Raw genomic sequence first — 16,235 nt, forward strand, 5'->3', positions numbered from 1 at the left:
TAGTATGCAGCGAAACTAGGCAAATAAGCAAGGACATACATAAGGTGGTGCTTCTAACCTTGTCTGGTGTGCATGGTGGGTCTGTAGGTGTAGTGCTATGTTTGGTGCGTGTGAGATTGAAGGGAGTGGTGCTAGGAATGTTATCAGGGATAGGGGTTGGGGTGAGAGGGGTTGATGCTTTAGTATGTGTTTGTTGTTCTATTAACCATGTGAAAGTGCCCAGGGACACCCCAAATATCAGTAGGAATATCACAAACAGTGGTTCAGATATTCCTAGCCTCACCCAGGGGGAGAAATGTCCCTCTAACTGGGCGAGGTTCCTTTATCAGGGTTAGAGGGGTTTGATGCCCCATTACCTGAGTCAGGAATATCTTCATTTGGAATCAAATTTAGGCTGTTCAAATCAGCTCTGACTTCAGTCAGTGTTCTAGAAGGAATTGGGGCTGGAGTGCAATGTGTAAGGTGGTGCCAAGGTGCGCCTGATTTACCTTTGACCTGGACTGAGTGTGAAGTAACCTCCTTCACTTCGTATGGTCCAGTCCACCTGGGTTCCATCCACTTTCTCTTGTGGACTTTAACCCTCACCCAGTCACCAACCTTTACCTTCAGTAGTGGCGTGTCCCCCGGCAGCTCCCCCTCCTGGACCTTGTGAACCTGGGTAGAGAGTGCTGCAGAGAGAACAGTCAGTTTTTTCACATAATTAGACATTACAATTTGTTGTACATCAAGAGCGGGCATATGACCTCCCTCCCTTGGTGGACCAGGCATGACTCTTCCAGACACTTTTGCTATCTTAGCTTTCAGCTTTTGGTTTAACGTTCCACCAGATTTTGGGACCGGGAGTGGTACACAGAACCAAATCTGTGTGTTATGCCAAATCTTTCTTCCACCTGTCTCAGGTGTTTGTTATTGAAATGTGAGCCATTTGTCAAATTTGATTTGTCTTGGGATGCCATACCTGGGTATTAGTTTGGTTTGTTAGCCACTTAACGACTGACCTAGCATCCCTCTTTGCTGTTGGTATTGCTTCTACCCATTTGGAGAACCTATCTACCATAACTAGGAGATAGCGTTTGTCTTTAGATACATTTTCGGGGCCCATGTCGGTGTAGTCTATACTAATGTCCTGAAAACATGCATTAGGTACTAAGTATGAGCCCATTGGTGTTTGATATGGTTTCTTTGGGTTGTGTCTGTCACAAACATTGCATTCGTCATAAAATAAGTCATCGTCATAAAAAAATAAAAATAATAATAATAATGAAAATCAGTCATATTTTCATGTGAGGGTGCCACTAGATGTGCGAGACCTTTTGAAGGGTCTTTAGTTTTCCTTCATGTGTGGGGCCATGTGCTTCTCGTAAAAGTTCTGGGTCCATCAGTGTGGACTCCTCCATGGGCATAGGCTGGGTCTGTATAGATATTCACAGTCTTTCCTTTTCCTCTGATGAGGGCCTGCGTCAATCCGATGATTTCAGCTAATTGGGCCGATGCTGGTTGAGGGATGATGGCTGATTGAAGGGTGACATCACGAGGTGAGCTGTTTTTTCAATAGCTTTTGCTACTGCAGGAACGTATCTGGAGCATGTTGTCTGTCCTACCTCAATGTGGTCAAGTTTGGAAGAGTGGTACATCAAGACCCTTCTCTCCCCCTCTTGTTTCTGGAATAGGACGGATGAGGTGAATCCTTCCTTTTCAGAAACATCCAAATGGAACTTGTTCTTGTGGTCAGGTGCAGTCAGAGCTGCTGCCGCTGATAGATCTGTTTTCAGGAGTGCTATGGCTGTTGATGCTTCAGCCGTCCAGGCCAGGGGTGCATGGAGGTTCCTTGATCGTAGGATGACCGGTGCTGCCACTCCCTCTGGGCCACACACAATGGTACAACACCTGATAGGTGGGGTCAGGTGCATCATGTCTTCGTCCCAGTCTTCAGTATAGGGACAGTCATCAGTGTCTCAGCTTGGGGAGTCTTATACGGGTGCAGAGTGTAGATTTGAGCTTTCAGTTGGTTGAACTTAAACTGGATGTGAGGGGTGGCAGGCCCTGTGGGTAGGCATTTTAGCCAGTACACTTCTTGGGTTTCAGACAGCGTGGGCGTCGGCAGGAGTGGCATCATCATAATTCTTACTGGGCGATCAGGTGTTGAAGAGGGAGGGTTGGTGGATACTTCCACTCCACTTTCAGTAAGATATCTGGTGCACCCCATTTTGCATAAGAGGTTCCGTCCTAGTAGATCGATCGGGCATTTTGGACAGTACAGGAACTGGTGTTTCAACTGAGATTTCTCCCAGGAGAATGTTAAAGGGATAGTGCGGCTTTGAGCCTCAGGTGATCCCGTGACCCCTACCACCAATATGGAATCAGATGACAGCATTTGAGGGAACTTGATAGTAGAATAGGTGCATCCTGTGTCTACCAGGAACTGATGGGGAACACCCTCAACTTCACATATCATAGTTGGTTCAGTGTGTAGTTGAAAATATCGGCTCCCTTCTCCTGCCGTGGGTGGTGGGCATCTTTATGGCCAGGGCATGGCGTTCCCTGCCATACCTTGGAACTGTGGTTGGTTGTAATCTTGCTGTTGGTTGTAATATAGATGAGGAGGGGGTCCTCCTCTTCCTCTCCCTCTTCCTCTTCCTCTCCCTCTTCCTCTTCCTCTCCATTGCTGTTGCTGCGGGGAGAGTGGTTTCCTGCAATCTCTGGCAAAGTGACCGGGAATTCCGCAGTTATAACACTGGTAGTTTCCCCCTCTGTATGGTCCAGTGTAGGGGCCCCGTTGAGCCCGTTGTGGCTGTTGCTGCTGCAGGGTATACTGCTGAGGGGGAGGGTATTGGGGTGGTGGGGAGTTGCTCACACACAATCTGTATGGCGGAGGTTCTGCTCTCTCTCTCTCTTTTCCCCTTCTTTTTGAACATGTATATCTTGTTCCTCTCAGTCTCACTTGCTTTTGCTCCCTCTAGCTCTCTCTGCATAATTTGGAGTTCCCCCCCTGTAGGAGGTCTCCCGCTAAAGTAACCTGCTTGTGTCCATTTTACTCTTATCACCTCCCACACTTCGTTCACTTTCCTGTACTGTTCCTTTCCTCCCGCTCTATCAGTCATGCGCTGTTCTAAATATTCATTGAACTTGAGTTTGGGTGTATTTGGGCCAGACATGTTATCACAAAATAATTACGTGAACTGCTAAGGTAATTATTAACGCGGTTAGGTAAGATATAACTAAGGCAGTGATTATCTGAAAAAAGGTCTTATTTGGCTCCTAATTCCTGTTCTAGCTCATCTGGTAATGTCTGAAATGTGTCCTCTAGGTTTGAGTCAGTCCTGTACTATGTCCTGTGTAATATGTGTTAATTTCCATCTTTGCATACTTAGCCCGTCCTTGGTCGAAACCAAGGATGTATTCGCGGTATCGGGACAGACTCAACTCTTGTACCCCACCCTCGTATTCAAAGGTTCTATCGGTATGTGATTACAGAATAGCTGTGTTTTCTCCGGTCAGTTTATTTGAATTTGTTAAAAGCATTTATTTAGGTATTTTCTAGAAATGATTCACGGTTTCTGGTTTGGAACAAATATTTGAATATATGCGTTCTATAACAATTGTCAGAGTAATTCTAGCTCTGTAGGAAATATAGATAGAAATTTAGAGAGCTAAAAGTTGTTCAGTGAATATTTAAATACTTTCTGCAAATAATTCAGTAACATATCCATTTGGAACTTAGTCAGTAAATGGAAGCAGTCTTAACAATTGTCAGAATAATTTTATCTCCTGGGGAATACCAACAGCGGACAGAGAAAAAAAGAAACTGTACTCAATATTTTGCATCCTTGGGTTACATGTATCACTAGCCACTTTAACTATGCCACTTTTTGGCTACTCATCTCAATCTTATATATGTATTCAGATACCATCCACTTATCTTGCAAATGTTTTCCTCTGAATTACCATCACTCAAAACTGGTTATATTATGTTATAGTGTGATGTGCAATGGTCACATCATTCCCGATCTCTGTCTTGTGGAACGCTAAATTCATAGTGGCATGGTTGCCAACTTCAATTGCATCATTTTCAAAAACTGAAGTTCATGGGTTAGATGACTGTCCATACTTGCTTGTATTTAGAATTGCTGCTATCATTTCATTGTAGTTTCAATGGAGTGGTGTATATAAAAAGTACATTGTATTAATATTGCATTTTATCTGCAAATAAAATTGGATCGAAGCTCAGAGGGGGAGTGCATGCTATTTTAGTATGAGGTCCTTGGTTCAATCCCAAGGTTCTCCACTGAGTATTTGTGTGCCAAATTCACATTACACAACTCCTACTTTCCAGAATGTTGAAATTCTCACAGGAAACTGAGATGTTATTTGTGTGCCAAATTCACATTACACAACTACTACTTTCCAGAATGTTGATAAATATCTTGCAGCATAGAGTGGCATGGTGGCCAAGCGGTAAGGCGTCAGTCTTGGAAACTGAAGATCATGGGTTCAAATCCCATCTGTACCTTACTGAAAGATAGCTGGTACCATGTGAAGGTTCTTTCACTGGAGGACTTTGAAAAAAAAAGATTTTTCAAAATGGTCAACCATGGTAGCCAACTTCAATTGCATCATTTTCAAAAACTGAAGTTCATGGGTTAGATGACTGTCCATACTTGCTTGTATTTAGAATTGCTGCTATCATTTCATTGTAGTTTCAATGGAGTGGTGTATATAAAAAGTACATTGTATTAATATTGCATTTTATCTGCAAATAAAATTGGATCGAAGCTCAGAGGGGGAGTGCATGCTCATCTGTTTTTTTAGTATGAGGTCCTTGGTTCAATCCCAAGGTTCTCCACTGAGTATTTTGTGCCAAATTCACATTACACAACTCCTACTTTCCAGAATGTTGAAATTTCAAAAAACAGAGATGTTATTTTTGCCATTACATTACACAACTACTACTTTCCAGAATGTTGTTCCATCTTCCAGCATAGAGTGGCATGGTGGCAAGGAAGGCTCGGTCTTGTAAACTCAGAAGATCATGGGTTCAAAGCCCATCTGTGCCTTACTAAATAATTTGCTCTTGTAATCTGAAGAACATGTGTTCAATCACTGGAGTACATTTTGTAACAAAGTGGCATGGTTGCCAACTTCAATTGCATCATTTTCAAAAACTGAAGTTCATGGGTTAGATGACTGTCCATACTTGCTTGTATTTAGAATTGCTGCTATCATTTCATTGTAGTTTCAATGGAGTGGTGTATATAAAAAGTATTGTATTGTATTAATATTGCATTTTATCTGCAAATAAAATTGGATCGAAGCTCAGAGAGGGGGAGTGCATGCTATTTTAGTATGAGGTCCTTGGTTCAATCCCAAGGTTCTCCACTGAGTATTTGTGTGCCAAATTCACATTACACAACTCCTACTTTCCAGAATGTTGAAATTCTCAGCAGGAAACAGATGTTATTTGTTGCCAAATTCACATTACACAACTACTACTTTCAGAATGTTGATAAATATCTTCAGCTGAGTGGCAGCCAACAAAGCCCGGTCTTGTAAACCCACCCAATCTGGTCCCCAAATCCCACATGCCTTACTGCTCTTAGCTGGTACCATGGGAAGGTTCTTTCACTTGCACTTTGAAAAAACTTTTTGTTCATGGTTGCCAACTTCAATTGCATCATTTTCAAAAACTGAAGTTCATGGGTTAGATGACTGTCCATACTTGCTTGTATTTAGAATTTGCTGCTTTCATTGTAGTTTCAATGGAGTGTGTATATAAAAAGTACATTGTATTAATATTGCATTTTATCTGCAAATAAAATTGGATCGAAGCTCAGAGGGGGAGTGCATGCTATTTTAGTATGAGGTCCTTGGTTCAATCCCAAGGTTCTCCACTGAGCAAATTTGTGTGCCAAATTCACATTACACAACTTCTACTTTCCAGAATGTTGAAATTCTCACACGAAACAGAGATGTTATTTGTGTGCCAAATTCACATTACACAACTACTACTTTCCAGAATGTTGATAAATATCTTGCAGAAGAGTGAAATTCTCAGCAGGAAAGCAGCGTCGGTCGTGCTAAATCATTTCCCATCTTGTAATCTGAAAGAACACCATGGGAAGGTTCTTTCACTGTTCGTACATTTATGTAACAAAAGTGGCATGGTTGCCAACTTCAATTGCATCATTTTCAAAAACTGAAGTTCATGGGTTAGATGACTGTCCATACTTGCTTGTATTTAGAATTGCTGCTATCATTTCATTGTAGTTTCAATGGAGTGGTGTATATAAAAAGTACATTGTATTAATATTGCATTTTATCTGCAAATAAAATTGGATCGAAGCTCAGAGGGGGAGTGCATGCTATTTTAGTATGAGGTCCTTGGTTCAATCCCAAGGTTCTCCACTGAGTATTTGTGTGCCAAATTCACATTACACAACTCCTACTTTCCAGAATGTTGAAATTCTCACACGAAACAGAGATGTTATTTGTGTGCCAAATTCACATTACACAACTACTACTTTCCAGAATGTTGATAAATATCTTGTTGATAAATATCAGCATTAAATATCTTGCAGCATAGAGTGGCATGGTGGCCAAGCGGAAAGGCGTCGGTCTTGTAAACCGAAGATCATGGGTTCAAATCCCATCTGTGCCTTACTGAAAGATAGCTGGTACCATGGGAAGGTTCTTTCACTGGATGACTTTGAAGAAAACTTTTTTGTGGCATGGTTGCCAACTTCAATTGCATCATTTTCAAAAACTGAAGTTCATGGGTTAGATGACTGTCCATACTTGCTTGTATTTAGAATTGCTGCTATCATTTCATTGTAGTTTCAATGGAGTGGTGTATATAAAAAGTACATTGTATTAATATTGCATTTTATCTGCAAATAAAATTGGAAAGCTCAGAGGGGTGTGCATGCTATTTTAGTATGAGGTCCTTGGTTCAATCCCAAGGTTCTCCACTAGATCATTTGGAAATCAACTTTCATTAATTTTTACACAACTCCTACTTTCCATGAATGTTGAAAACAGGCCAGAGATGCTCTTTTCTTGTAATCTACACTGGTTAGTCATTTTTACATTTATGTAGTAAGTGGCATACTGCCATCTATCTCAGCTCACTGGTCACGATAAAAATGAAGTTCATCCAGCAGGTATATCTCAATGGTCATCCCCATAGCCAACACCTCCTTTAGATTGCCTATCCTTTCAGTTCTCTGCTGACTTGTGACTGGAATAAATTGCAAAAATTGTTCAAAAGTGATTGTTTTAATCTGCAGTCGCTGATATTTAGTAAAGTATTCAGATGCATCTGAATACTGTGCAGACATTTTTATTTTACTCACTTTTTGTCTCTTCCACAATGTTATTCCTCACTCCTACAGTGTCCATCACAATTACATGCACATGGACAATTATGCAAATTCCAGAATGTGTTGACATCATTTAGCAACTTCTAGTGACTTTTAGGACAGCCAATGCTACTTTCCTTACTGAGGTGATAGCAACACTGCTAACTTTAAACAGGCTATCTGAGCAGGTCCCAGCTGTAAATTTGATCCCCATATTGTTTTAATTACTTTCTGCTCTTTGCACACCAGTATTTCTACTTGCACATCAGGCACAATTTGCTAAATTATAAATTTATCCTCAATCTACCTACCTATCCCCATATTGTTTTAATATACTTTCTGCTCTTTGCACACCAGTATTTCTAATGCACATCATCATCTGCTCATCTATCACTCCAGTGTTAATTTGCTAAATTGTAAATGGCTACTATGGCAGATTTATGGCCTTCCATGTGCATTGTATATAGAGTCTTTCTTTTTTTTTCTTGGGTTTATTTCACTTGCGTTTTATTCCATCTGTACACTTTGTGTTGTTGTTTGCATTGCGCAAAGGCTTTATCTTGGCCAGGTCAGTTGAATATCTGAGAACTTGCATTCTGCAACTAGAACCTGATTAATATTCAGTCTTTAAAAAATAAGAAAAAACAAATTCTTTTGCAGAATGGGGATCTGCTTTCCAGAGAATTCATTTGCATCTATGAGGTCCTGTTCAATTGAGCTTGTGAATCTTAAATTTTTGCAATGGCCAATCTCCTACTTTCCAGAATGTTGAAATTCTCAGCAGGAAAGGGATGTGCTAATTTTTCAAAAACTGAAGAACATGGGTTCAATCCTGTTGACAGTCCAAAGCAATCATTTTTAGTTTTGTTATCATTGTCCTATTGTAGTTTCAATTCAATTGTATTGCATCTGTCTATTTGTGTGCTATCATTTCATTGTGTTCAATTGGATTGTTGCATTTTATGTCAGGTCTGCAAATAAAATTCGAAGCTCAGAGGGGGAGTGCATGCTATTTTAGTATGAGGTCCTTGGTTCAATCAAGGTTCTCTCAAAGCACTGTGCCAAGTTCATGGGTTAATGGACTCCTACTTTTGTAATTTAAATTGCTGCTATCATTTCATTGTAGTTTCAGATCAGTGGTGTATATAAAATTGTATTAATATTGCATTTTATCTGCAAATAAAATTCAATAGAACAATACTGGTTTCAGGCCTTTTTGTGATGAATATGTCTGTTCAATCCTGGTTCTCCACTGGTCTGGTTGCCTCTACACAATGGCACAACTCCTACTTTCCAGAATGCCTGAAATTCTCAGCAGGGTTAAGACGTTTAAATATTTCTCACTTGTATGAAGAAGAACTGCTATGTTTCCGTTGCATTTTTCAGTGAGCACTGTATTGTCCTCAATTGTATTAAAAAAAGTTATTTAGTCTGCCAAAATAAAAGCAAGAATCCTGGTCCGTATTGCACTGTAAGGCTGGGTTTCTTCCTGTAGTCCGTGATTGACTGAAACATGCAACTTCACATTTTCTGTGCAACTTCTTTCACTGGAGCACTTTGAAATGTTGATTTGTTTTTCAAAATGGTGCTATTATTTGATTTTCAGCTAATTGAAATGCATTAAAAAGTAATCTTGTATATTTAGTTGTGAAATTAGCTTTTGCACAAGCTACTTTCCAGGGAATGTTGCATTTTTTTATTCAGGTCCATAGTTGCTAAGTCATCTGTTTTTGTAAACTGAAGCACATGGGTTCAATCCTGGCTTTTCACAGCCTTGTTGCCATTTATGGAAGGTAGATGATTATGGAAATGTACTTTCATTTGAACAGTGTAAAGAAATCTTCAATCATTGTATTGAACTGGCACACCTATCACCTGTATTCTCTATGTTGCTTGCCCTCGCATACATATTGTCGCCAGTCCACTGGTTCCAAGTCATCTTTTAGTCTATGCTAGGTAAAGCTCAGCCGTTTATCTCAGCTCACTGGCTTCTTGATAAAACACCTCTGTAGCAGCTTTCCAACAAAATATCTCACTGGTCTGTTTTCATCAAAGCCAACACATGGGGCAGGGCATCATTTTCCTTCCAGTTTATTGCGCTTGTTTCGCGGAAGTTGAGTAACAATGATCCAGGGTCTTTCCACCCCTCTTGCTGCAATCGATATGAATTGATAAAATTTTCTGAGTTCCAGTTTTAACTGAAGATTAGCGCTTATTTCACCCCTCTGAATACTTGCAGACATTTTCATTTTACTAAATTTTTGTCTCAGTTTCCACAATGTTATTCCTCACTCCTACAGTTCCATCACAATTACATGCACATCTGACAATTATGCAAAATAGGTGATGACATCATTTAGCAACTTCTAGTGATTTTAGTAGAGGTCCTTGGTTCAATACTGAGGTCTCCACAACATTGCTAATTTAAACATCGGCTTTCAGAAGTTGAAATTCTCAGCACAAAGCCCATCTGTAAATAGCCCACCCAATCTACCTACCTCATCCCCATATTGTTTTAATAGAACTTGTTCAATCCCTGTTCGTACAGTATTTGTAACAGAAGTGGCTGGCTGCATCATCTTCAATTTGCATCATTCCAGTCAAAGCCTGTTTTGCTAAATTTAAAGCTGCTACTGTTCAGTCTACTGATGTCTAAATAACTTTGCTATTTATTGCCTTACCTCCATTTGCACGCACTGTATATAGACTTTCTTTTTTTTCTTCGATTGTGTTATTGATTACGCTTGTTTATTCCATCTGTAACTTTGTGTTGTTGTTTGTGTTGCGCTGCTTTGCTTTATCTTGGCCAGGTCGCATAGTTGAATATGAAAACTTGTTCTCAACATTTACCTGTACTTTTAGAATGTGAAATTTTAAAAAAATACATTGTATTAAAAAACATTTTATTTTGCAAATGAAAAGGGGATGCAGCTCAGTGGCATGCATGCTATTTTAGTATGAGGTCCTTGGTTCAATCCCCAGCTTCTCCACTGAGTAGATCAAATTCACATGACACATCTCCTACTTTCCAGAATGTTGAAATTCTCAGCAGGAAGCAGAGACGTGCTAAATAATTTGCTCTTGTAATCTGAAGAACATGTGTTCAATCCCTGTTCGTACATTTATGTAACAGAAGTGGCATGGTTGCCAACTTCAATTGCATCATTTTCAAAAACTGAAGTTCATGGGTTAGATGACTGTCCATACTTGCTTGTATTTAGAATTGCTGCTATCATTTCATTGTAGTTTCAATGGAGTGGTGTATATAAAAAGTACATTGTATTAATATTGCATTTTATCTGCAAATAAAATTGGATCGAAGCTCAGAGGGGGAGTGCATGCTATTTTAGTATGAGGTCCTTGGTTCAATCCCAAGGTTCTCCACTGAGTATTTGTGTGCCAAATTCACATTACACAACTCCTACTTTCCAGAATGTTGAAATTCTCACAGGAAACAGAGATGTTATTTGTGTGCCAAATTCACATTACACAACTACTACTTTCCAGAATGTTGATAAATATCTTGCAGCATAGAGTGGCATGGTGGCCAAGCGGTAAGGCGTCGGTCTTGTAAACCGAAGATCATGGGTTCAAATCCCATCCTGTGCCTTACTGAAAGATAGCTGGTACCATGGGAAGGTTCTTTCACTGGAGCACTTTGAAGAAAAAAAAGTTTTTCAAAATGGCATGCTATTGCAACTTCAATTGCATCATTTTCAAAAACTGAAGTTCATGGGTTAGATGACTCCAACTTGCTTGTATTTAGAATTGCTGCTATCATTTCATTGTAGTTTCAGAATGTTGTATATAAAAAGTACATTGTATTAATATTGCATTTTATCTAAACTGAAGCACATGGGTTCAATCCTGGGTTCAAGCCTTGTTGCGTTTATGGAAGCTAGATGTATTATGGAAATGTACTTTCATTAGAACAGTGTAAAGAAAGGGTCAATTGTATTTGTATGCCACTGCACGACCTGTATGCTCTTTACCCTCGCTCACATATTCGTCGCCAGACCCACTGGTTCCAGGTCATTTTCCTGGAGAGTCTATGCTAGGTAAAGCTCCGCCTTATCTCAGCTCACTGGTCACGATAAGAACACCCACCCACCCGAGCACGCGTTCCAGCAGGTATATCTCACTGGTCATCCTGTGCCAACACCTCCTTTGCGCCTTTCCTTCCCTTCCATGACTGGGATTGATGACTTCCAGTTCCCTCTGCTGCTTGTATTTAGAATTCACAGTTTTCTTACTAAAGTTTTTTCTTCCACAATGTTATTTTCCTGACAAAGTGTCCATCCCTCACATGTTCCATGTAGGCAATTATGCAAATTGTTGGTGATCAATCCTATTCACTGACCCCTTTGTGACAGCAGCTACTTTCATTGAGTTACTCACTTTTTGTCTCTTCCACAATGCTAACTGAGCTCCTACAGTGTCCATCACAATTACATGCACCTACTTTCCCAATGTTGAGGATCAAATTAGGAATGACATCATTTAGCAAGTATTTCTACTTGACATTAGCACAGCTATACTACTTTCCACTGGGTGTTGTAACACTGCTAACTTTAAACATGGAGGCTATCTTTGGCAGCTAACTGATCGTAAGCTGCAGCTGTACAAAGCCCATCTGTAAATAGCCCACCCAATCTACCTCTCATGGGTTGTTTTAATATACTTTCATTGAACCAGATGCTCTTGCACATCATCATTATCACATCAGTGTGTAATTTGTTGTAAATATTGCTACATGCTCTGTGGACCTATTTGCCAGGTTGCAAATGGACTTGTCAAGGGTTCAGCCTAGGGTGGAGGTGATATGGAAAAGATGACTGTTCTTTTTCATGATGACGGATGTGTTATTGACTGAGGCTTGTTTATTCCATCTGTAACTTTTGTTTGCTGGCCCACCTCCTTTGCTTTCAGAATGTTGGCATTCTTGAAAACTTGTTCTCAGCTAGACCTGCTTAGGTTATCTGTGAAAATAAATAAGAAAAAACCTGGTCTCGTACATTTGCAGAAAGGGGATGTAGCTCAGGGCCTGCATCATTGCGCATGTTGACACTGGGTTCAATTAAATGTCCATTAACTTCGGCTTGTATTTGCAATGGAGAGATTGCATGCTCTTTCATTTCATTGTCAGTTTCAATTCTCATGGAAGCAGTATAAAAAATAATTTTGCTATGTAATCAAGAATTTTATGTTGGTCCGTGACTGGTTCGCTCAGAATTTATTAACAGAAGTTGATTGGTTCCAGGTTCTTCACTGAGTGCCAGTTTGCATATGTTTGCCAAAATATCTTTTCTGAGCCGTTGTTAGATTCTACTTTGCTTGTACTTTAGAATTTGTATCATTTCATTGTAGTTTCAAGGAATAGCTGCAGTACATTACATGTATTCATCATGCATTAGCCAGACATCTGATTAAATCAAAATTCAACTTCAGTTTCTCAGAAGGGGAGTGCCATCAATTTCCAGTATGTTTCCCATTGTGTTTTGGTTGCAATCCCTGGGTTTCCATTTCAAGCAGTAAATTCTATTAACATTTCACTTTCCAGATCTCATGTTATTTCTCAGAACTGATGTTATTTGTCAATTTGCTAACATTGTAAACAATCCACTACTATCAGCAGAATGTGACATAAGCAGTACTTGCCCATGCAAGTCAGCAATTCCACCAGCGTTGTAACAGAAGTCATTGTTTTAGTTTCTGCTCTGTAGGCAAAGATAGCTCACTGAATGTGCAAAATTCATGGAGTTGTCAGCTGAGGACTTTGTCAAAAACTGGGGCAACCCTTTTTATATTGTCGCGGAATTCCCACTTTAGAGTAACAATGATCCAGGGTCAGGTATTTCACTTTTCTTATCACAAGTGGAACCTGGCAGCTGTACAAAGCCCATGCAAATAAAATTTGAAGTCTTGTTTTCAGATGATAATCCCCAATTTTTTAAATATTTAGTCAATTCCACATTTGCACAACTCTCTTTCCAGAATTTGACATCAGTTCCAAAAAATTAGAGCCATTGACATTGTTTTGTAAACTGAAGATCATTAGTGCAATGCCTGAGGTCCTTGGTTCAATGTTCAGGTTTCCACTGATGATTTATGGAAATGTACTTTCATTAGAACAGTGTAAAGACTTTCAGAATGTTGAAATTCTCAGGAAGCAGAGACGTGGCCTAAACATAATTTGCCCACTAATTCCAGAACATGTGTTCAATCTGTTGTACATTTATGTAACAGAAGTGTTTTATCTGCACAACTTCAATTGCATCATTTTCAAAAAGTGAAGCCATGTTAGATTCCGCAGGTATATTGACTGGTCATCAATAGTTTCAACGTTACAGTCTCTGATTCCATTTCTGGGGAGTGCAGTGAATGCTACCCTTGCTCGAATTTCAGAGGGTATTTGTGTGCCAAATTCACATTACACAACTCCTACTTTCCAGAATGTTGAAATTCAAGTTATTTGTGTGCCAAATTCACATTACACAACTCCTACTTTCCAGAATGTTGAAATTTAAAAAAGTACAGTAAAAGATGTTTTTATTGCAAATAAACATTACACAACTCACTACTTTGCATGAATTTTGTATGAGGTCCTTGGTTCAATCCCACAGGTTCTCCACTCAGAATTTGTGTGCTTCACATTACCCAACTCCTACTTTCCAGAATGTTGAATCTGTGCAGGAAGCAGAGACTGCTAAATAATTTGCTCTTGTAATCTGAAGAACATGTGTTCAATCACTGTTCGTACATTTATGTAACAGAAGTGGCATGGTTGCCAACTTCAATTGCATCATTTTCAAAAACTGAAGTTCATGGGTTAGATGACTGTCCATACTTGCTTGTATTTAGAATTGCTGCTATCATTTCATTGTAGTTTCAATGGAGTGGTGTATATAAAAAGTACATTGTATTAATATTGCATTTTATCTGCAAATAAAATTGGATCGAAGCTCAGAGGGGAGTGCATGCTATTTTAGTATGAGGTCCTTGGTTCAATCCCAAGGTTCTCCACTGAGTATTTGTGTGCCAAATTCACATTACACAACTCCTACTTTCCAGAATGTTGAAATTTAAAAAACACGAAACAGAAATGTTATTTGTGTCAGCAGGAACTAGACTTGCAAATAATTTGCAGCATAGAGTGGCATGGTGGCCAAGCGGTAAGGTGTCGGTCTGAAGATCATGGGTTCAATCCCATCTGCCTTACTGAAAGATAGCTGGTACCATGGGAAGGTTCTTTCACTGGAGGACTTTGAACAAAACTTTTTTGTGGCATGGTTGCCAACTTCAATTGCATCATTTTCAAAAACTGAAGTTCATGGGTTAGATGACTGTCCATACTTGCTTGTATTTAGAATTGCTGCTATCATTTCATTGTAGTTTCAATGGAGTGGTGTATATAAAAAGTACATTGTATTAATATTGCATTTTATCTGCAAATAAAATTGGATCGAAGCTCAGAGGGGGAGTGCATGCTATTTTAGTATGAGGTCCTTGGTTCAATCCCAAGGTTCTCCACTGAGTATTTGTGTGCCAAATTCACATTACACAACTCCTACTTTCCAGAATGTTGAAATTCTCACACGAAACAGAGATGTTATTTGTGTGCCAAATTCACATTACACAACTACTACTTTCCAGAATGTTGATAAATATCTTGCAGCATAGAGTGGCATGGTGGCCAAGCGGAAAGGCGTCGGTGGCCAAGCGGAAAGGCGTCGGTCTTGTAAACCGAAGATCATGGGTTCAGATCCCATCTGTGCCTTACTGAAAGATAGCTGGTACCATGGGAAGGTTCTTTCACTGGAGGACTTTGAAGAAAACTTTTTTGTGGCATGGTTGCCAACTTCAATTGCATCATTTTCAAAAACTGAAGTTCATGGGTTAGATGACTGTCCATACTTGCTTGTATTTAGAATTGCTGCTATCATTTCATTGTAGTTTCAATGGAGTGGTGTATATAAAAAGTACATTGTATTAATATTGCATTTTATCTGCAAATAAAATTGGATGAAGCTCAGAGGGGAGTGCATGCTATTTTAGTATGAGGTCCTTGGTTCAATCCCAAGGTTCTCCAAATCTTGTTCAAATCAAATTTTTATTGTCACATAAGATGATGGTTATGCAGATGTTTTCCAGAACAGTGTGAAATCTTGTGCTTCTAGTTCCGACTGTATGCAGTAATATGGCTTTCGATATTGCAAGTATGGTTCTAACTAACAATTAGTCTATGCTAGGTACTACTGTCTCAGTGTGGGGATAAAGAATATGTACATAAGGAGCACGCGTGAATGAGTGATGGTACAAGCAACACCTCATGGGCAAGATACAGTAGATGATATCGATTGTACAGTATATACATATGAGATAATGCATGTAAACCAAGTGGCATAGTTAAAGTGGCTAGTGATACATGTATTACATAAGGATGCAGTCGATGATATAGAGTACAGTATCAACGTATGCATATGAGATGAACAATGTAGGGTAAGTCATTTTTATGTCTCTTACATTGTTTAAAGTGGCTAGCAATCCTACAGTTTACATCAATTTCCCATCAATTCCAATGATTAAATTGGCTGAGTAGAGTCAGTGTCAATTGACAGTGACTTTTGGCAGTAGCTACTTTGTTACTGTGGTGGCTGTTTAACTTGATGGCCTTGAGATAGAAGCTGTTTTTCAGTCTCTCGGTCCCAGCTTTGATGTAAACTGCCCAGCCTTCTGGATGGCAGGGGTGAACAGGCATACTTTGGCTTTTGTGGTTGATGTCCTTGATGATCTTTCATGGCCTTCCTGTAATTTGCATCGGGTGGTGTAAAAAGGTGTCCTGGACAGGTATTTTTGCCCCCGGTGACTGCGTTGTGCAGA

The 16,235-nt window shown here is 39.6% G+C and overlaps 4 non-coding genes across 4 annotated transcripts; all 4 read left to right on the top strand.

Annotated features, from left to right (window-relative positions):
* Positions 1–4,438: 4,438 nt before the first annotated feature.
* On the top strand, positions 4,439–4,510 carry trnap-ugg. The gene has a single exon. It is a non-coding gene; the product is annotated as a tRNA-Pro (tRNA).
* A 2,073-nt stretch (positions 4,511–6,583) lies between these two features.
* Positions 6,584–6,655, top strand: trnat-ugu. Its single transcript has one exon. It is a non-coding gene; the product is annotated as a tRNA-Thr (tRNA).
* A 4,237-nt stretch (positions 6,656–10,892) lies between these two features.
* Positions 10,893–10,965, top strand: trnat-ugu. The gene has a single exon. It is a non-coding gene; the product is annotated as a tRNA-Thr (tRNA).
* A 4,094-nt stretch (positions 10,966–15,059) lies between these two features.
* trnat-ugu lies at positions 15,060–15,132 on the top strand. The gene has a single exon. It is a non-coding gene; the product is annotated as a tRNA-Thr (tRNA).
* Positions 15,133–16,235: the final 1,103 nt, after the last annotated feature.

This window comes from Oncorhynchus tshawytscha, unplaced genomic scaffold (genome assembly GCF_018296145.1).
Source record: "Oncorhynchus tshawytscha isolate Ot180627B unplaced genomic scaffold, Otsh_v2.0 Un_contig_2135_pilon_pilon, whole genome shotgun sequence".
In the NCBI taxonomy this organism is placed as follows: Eukaryota; Metazoa; Chordata; class Actinopteri; order Salmoniformes; family Salmonidae; genus Oncorhynchus; species Oncorhynchus tshawytscha.